This window comes from Rattus norvegicus, chromosome 18 (genome assembly GCF_021556685.1).
Source record: "Rattus norvegicus strain SHRSP/BbbUtx chromosome 18, alternate assembly SHRSP_T2T, whole genome shotgun sequence".
NCBI classification, from domain to species: domain Eukaryota; kingdom Metazoa; phylum Chordata; class Mammalia; order Rodentia; family Muridae; genus Rattus; species Rattus norvegicus.
In genome coordinates this window covers 11,443,866-11,450,434 of record NC_141551.1, presented here as the reverse complement: position 1 = coordinate 11,450,434, position 6,569 = coordinate 11,443,866, and positions in this window count along the sequence as shown.

The window sequence follows — 6,569 nt, the reverse complement described above, 5'->3', positions numbered from 1 at the left end:
ATTCAAGGCAGAAAGAGATAGAGATTCAGAGACCCACTCGTTCACACACTCAAAAATCCAATAAAAACACTACACTGATAGTGGTAAGATATACACAATAGACCTGTAAGAAACAAAGAGAAAAACATATGTATTATAAAATAAAGTACAAAATAAAAATAAAATAACAAATACTAGATAAAAAAATAAAGCTATGCTATGACATTGCAAGTCAAGGAACCTCCAAATATGTGATTGTTTGTTCTCTGTTCACCATCTCCTGCTGTGCATGGCGCCACCTTTACAATAGTTTGCTGCCCGTTATAATCTCAGAGGAAACTGAAAGTGGTTATCAATTGGAGACAAGATGAAATCTCAAAGTAGTTTTAATTTGCATTTCCCTGATGGCTAAGGTTGTTGAATATGTCTTTAAATTTTCTCAGCCATTTGTGGTTTTTCTTTTGAGAGTTCTGTTTAGATCTGTATCCTACTTTTAAATTGGGTTGTTTTCTTGATGCCCAATCATTTAAATTGTTTATATATTTTAGATATGCCCTTCAACTAGATATGCGGCTGGTAAAAGTCTTTTCCCATTCTGTAGGCTGCCACTTTGTCTGAATGACGGTGTTCTTTCCTGTGCAGAAGCTTCTCAGTTTCATGAGGGCCCATTTATTAGTTGTTACTCTCAGGGCCTGTGCTATTCTATTCTGTTCTTAAATCTTCTCTTGTGCCAATGCACTCAAGGCTATTCTCCACATCCTCTTGTCAGGATCATCATGTCTGGTTTTATGTTGAGGTCCTTGATCCACTTGGACTTGTGATGAATATGGAACTGTTTGCATTCTACATGCAGTCACCCAACAACATTTTTTTTGGAAAAGGCTGCCTTTTTTTTCAGTGTATATTTCTGGAGTCTTTATAAAATAATTTAAGTATCTATTGGTGTAGGGATTTATGTCTGTATCTTCAGTTCGATTTCATTGATCAACATCTGTTTTAAGCCAATAGCATGCTGTTTTATCTGCATAATTTTATACTACAATTTGACATTAGGAAGGATGATGCTTTCTATAGTTTGTTCATTGCTTTATGATTGTTTTAGCTATCCTGCATTTTTTTTCTTTTTTTTTTTTTTTTTCGGAGCTGGGGACCGAACCCAGGGCCTTGTGCTTGCTAGGCAAGTGCTCTACCGTACCGCTGAGCTAAATCCCCAACCCCATCCTGCATTTTTTATGTTCCTATATGAACCTGAAATTATTCTTTGAAGATATGGGAAGAATTGTTGAAATTTTGATGGGGATTGCATCGAATCTGTAGATTGCTTTTGGCGTGATGGACATTTTTACTCTATTAATCCTACCTATAAGCACGGGAGATCTTTTTCTCTTCTGTTATCTTCTTCAAGATCTTTCTTCAAAGGCTTAACGCATTTAATACACAGATCTTTCATAAGCTTTGGTAGAATTACCCCAAGATAATTGATATTATTTGAGGCGATTGTGAAAGTGTTGTATGCTGGTTTGTTTCTTGGTATATTTATCATTTGTATATTTGAGGGCTACTGATTTTCGTGAGTTAATAATTTTGTATCCAGGTCCATTCATGAAATGTCAGATGGAGGAATTTCCCTGTGGATATTTTAAGGTCATTTATGCATGCTATCATATCATCTGCAAATAGAGATACTTTGACTTTTCCTTTCCATTTTGGATTTCCTTGATCTTCTTCAGTTATCTTATTGCTCTAGCTGAAACTTTTCTAACTAAACACTACATTAAATAGACACGGAGAGAGTGAAGAACCTTGACTTTTTTCTGATTTTAGTGGAATTGTTTTTGAGTTTCTCTCTATTTGAGTTGATCTTGGCTATGTGCTTAGGGCCCACTGCCTCATTATCTTGGAGTACGTTCCTTGCATCCCCAGTCTCTCCAATACTTCTATCATGAAGGGGTGCTGGATTTTGTTAAGGGACTTTTCTGCATCTGATTTATTCCTTATGTTTTCTTTGACATAGTTAACCTTTTTGACTAAATTTTTCCTCATAGAGGCTTCTGTGGGGCTGGAATGTTAGATGTTGCTTACAGTTTGTTTTATATCAGAATGTCTTATTTTCTCCATCTATTGTGATGTAAAATTTTGCTGAGTATAGTATTCAGGCCTTGCATCTGTGGTCTGTAGGCATCTGATCAGGCCTTTCTGGCTTTCAGAGTCTCCATTGAGAAGCCAATTGTTATACTAATGAGTCTGTTTGTTATTTGGCTTTCCCCACCACCCCTTGAACTTTTAATAGTCCTTTTTATTCTGTATGTTTAGTGGTTTGATTATCATGTGCTGATAGCAATGTTGTTTCTGGCCTAGTCTTTTGGTGTTCTGTATGGTTCTTGTAACTTTATAGGCATTTCTTTGTTTAGGTTAAGGACATTTCTTCTATGATTTTGTTGAAAACATTTTCTGTGCTTTTGGCCTGGGTGTATTCCTGTGATTCTTAGATTAAGGCTTTTCATAGTGTTTTAGATGTTTTGTTTCAGGAGGTTTTGGGATTTAACATTTTCTTTGACTGAGGTATGGGTTTCTTCTATTGTGTCTTCTATGCCTGAGATTCTCTTGCTCACATGTTGTGTTCTGCTGGTAAGGCTTGTCGCAAAAATTTTAAATTACTTAATGTATTTACATCAAATGCTGCTCCCTCCAGGTATCCCCCAGAGACCTCTCCCATATCCCCTCCTCTTCTCTGAGATGATAGTCTCCCCACTGGGTATCCCCCCACTCTGGCGCATCAAGTCTCAGCCAGGTATGTGCATCTTTTCTCACTAAGACCAGATAAGGCAGCCGTGTTGCGGAACAGATGCCACAGTCAGGCTACAGTTTTAGAGAGATTCATTGCTGCAGTTGTTTGGGGATCCCATGAAGACGGAACTGCATGTCTGCTACATATGTGCAGGGCTCTCATTTGAGCCGTGTATGTTCTTTGGTTAGTGGCTCAGTCTCTGAGAGCTCCCAAAGGTCCAGATCAGATGACTGTTGGTCCTCTTGTGGGGTGCTATCCCCTTCAGGTCCTTCAATCTTTCCCCAAGTCTTCCATAAGAGTCCCTGACCTCTGTCCAATGTTTGCCTGTGGGTATCTGCATTTATTTCAGTTAGCTGCTGGGTAGACCTATCAGAGGACAGTTATGCTAGGTTCTTGTCTGCAAGCATAGCAGAGTGTTATTGATAATGTTAGCCATTGGTGTTTGGCCATAAGATGGTTTTTAAGTTGGGCCAGATATTGACTGGCTATTCCCTCAGTCTCTGTTGTCCGTGCATTTCTTTTAGACAGGACAAATTATGGGTCTAAAGTTTTGTGGGTGGACTGGCATCCTTATCTCTCTGCTAGGTGTCCTGTCTGACTAGAGGAGGTGGCCTCTTCAGGTTCCATGTCTCCACCGTTAGGCACTGACTGACTGCTGGGAGCCTCCCCAATCTCAGGTCTCTGGGATGTTTGAAAGATTCCCTTCTGCTGTCACCTTCCACCCAACCCTCCTTCCCCACTCCCTGCACCTTCAGATTTTCATTCATTCTTCTGCCTCTCTGTCTCTCTCTTGTCTCTCTACATGTGTGATCCTGATCCGCCCTCCCCCATTCCTCTCCCTCTCCCTCTCTGACCCTCTCCTTCTTTCTGTATCCTATGACTACTTTGTTCCTGCTTTTAAGTGTGATTTAAGCATCCTAGCTTGGGCCTTTCTTCTTACTTAACTTCTTTTGGTCTATGGGGTGCATCATGGGTATTCTGAACTTTATGGCTATGTACTATCCAGTTATCAGTGAGTATATACCATACATGTCTCTTTGGGTCTGAGTTATCTCATTCAGTATGATATTTTCTAGTTCCATCCATTTGCCTGCAAAATTCATGATGTCCTTGTTTTAATAGCTGTTTCTGTATTGATTCTTCTCTTGAGAGACTGGGTTGTTTCCAGTTTCTAAGTTCCTTAATTCTTTTACTTCTAGATTTCTCTCAGATTGTGTTTGCCTTATTGATCCTATTTTTACCATTGGGTTTTAAACTATTTGTTATTCCCGTCCCTGTTTGTATTTATGCACTTTCTCTTTAAGGGCTTCTGTCATATTCATAAAGTCTATTTTAAAGTCATTTTCTTGTTCATTGGCCATGTTTCTGGCTAGTATTCAGGGCCTGCTGTAGTGTGGTTGTTAGACTTCAATGAAGAAATATTTTCCTGACGGTTGTTGTGTTATACTGGTGTCTAGGCATCTGGGTTTGAGAAGATTGTAATCCTAGGTGCTGATATCTGGTCTTTTCTTGGTCGATCTGGTGTTTTGTTCTTTGTTTTCTCTCACCTACTTTGGTTCTTAGAAGGGTGCGGTGGTGATGTGTTGCCTTGTAGGCAAATTCTTCTGGTATCCTGCTAGGTGGTTCAGGGAAATTTATGTTTCTAGGCGGAGTGAGCTGATGCTTAGGAATGGCTATGGACAGGGGTAGTAGAGCTGAGAGGGTCCACAGGAGGGAGGAAAATATGTTTCACTAGAATCTGCTTAGTCCCTTGGGAAAAGGGTGTAAAGAATGAGGTAAGGTCACAGCAGGTAGTCTGTCACAGAGCTGAGGATGAGTCAGGGTGGGTTGGATATGAAAGAGAGGAAGGAAAGTGAAGAACTGAAGCTCTCCTACTTGCTTTGCCAACCTACTTGGTTCTCTGTTAGGCTTGCCTGGAGGGTTCTTAGGAAATGCCTGTTGGTACTGGTAACAGGAATAACAGGTTGAGTGGGAAAGGAGGTTGGAGGAGAAGATCTGTGTAATCTGAAAGATATAGGGACAGAGGGGAAGGGCAGGTGAAGCAGGTGATGTGAGTTGAGGGTAAGACATAGGGAATGGATTGAGAGTGGAAGACATGGGAAGTAAAGGTCTGCAGTGGGCCTCTTGCTTCCCTGGTTTCAGTGGCCTGTGGGCTTTGAGAAAAAAAAACACTTGTGGAATTGAGGGCAGGGTGCTGGATAAAGTTATGAGTAGGGAGAAAGAAGGATGGAGAGAAGGTCTTTTGAGTGATCCTGTGAAGATGGGGACAGAGAAAAAGGGGCAGTGGCAGCAGGTGATCTGCCACAGACATGAGGAAGAGACTGCAGGAAGAAGGGATGACTATCTTCAGGTCTCCTACCTGCTCTCCTTTCTAAAGCATGAAAATTTCAGAAACAGTCACTTCATACTTACTAGACATGTCAGTCAGGGCTCCTGTGAGCCAAAATACAGTGACATTATGCACCAACAACTCAATCTTCTTTCTTCCTTTCTTTCTCTCTTCTTTGGAAAAACAATACCATATGCAAATAAGAATAACTTCTTTTGAAGTCCTGCCCAGAGAGAGCTGGTCTCCCAGGAGTGCTGTCACTCCATAGTTCAGAGCTGAGACCACCACTTTTGCTCCAATAACTGGACAAAGAGGCATCTGCCATGAGCCCACAGGGCACAGGAACGGTGAAGCAGCAAGGGACAGGATCCTTCTGGTTTCCATCAGCGCCCTGATGCTAACCCTGGGAAACAGTTCTTCATAAGCAAATACCACCTGGAGAGACCTGGTCTCCCAGGAGTGCTGACATACTTAAGATCACAGGCTTACAGGCTCACATGAGGGACAAGCTCCAGTCAGAGACAGTAAAACCAACTAACACCCAAGATAACCAATTGGTGAGAGGCAAGTGCAAGAATATAAGCAACAGAAACCAAGACTACTTGGCATCCTCAGAACTCAGTTCTCCTACCACAGCAAATCCTGGATACCTCAACACACTGGAAAAACAAGATTCAGATTTAAAAGAAAATAGGTAGTAGGATGATAATAAAGAACTTTATAAAGGACATAAATAACTACCTAAAAGAAATACAGGATAACACAGGTAAACAGGTAGAAGCCCTTAAAGAGAAAACACAAAAATCCCTTAAAGAATTACAGGAAAACATAACTAAACAGATGAAGGAATTCAACAAAAACATCCAGGATCTAAAAATGGAAATAGAAACAATAAAGAAATCACAAAGGGAGACAACCCTGGGATAGAAAACCTAGGAAAGAGATCAGGACTCATAGATGCAAGCATTACCAACAGAACAAAAGAGATAGAAGAGAGAATCTCAGATGGAAAAGATACCATAGAAAACATTGACACAACAGTCATAGAAAAATGGAAAAATGGAAAAATCTCCTAACTCAAAACAGCCAGGAAATCTAGGACGCCATGAGAAGGTTGAACTTAAGGATAATAGGTATAGAAGAGAACAAAGATTCCCAACTTAAAGGGCCAATAAATATTTTCAACAATATTATAGAAGAAAACATCTCTAACCTTAAGGAAAAGATGCCCATAAACATATAAGAAGCCTACAGAATTCCAAATAGATTGGACCAGAAAAGAAATTCCTCCTGTCATGTAATAGTCAAAACACCAAATGAACAAATAAAGAGAGAATATTAAAAGCAGTAAAGGGAAAAGGTGAAGTAACATATAAAGGCAGACTTATCAGAATTCAACCAGACTTCTCACCAGAGACTACGAAGGCCAGAAGATCCTGGGCAGATGTGATACAAACCCTAAGAGAACACAAA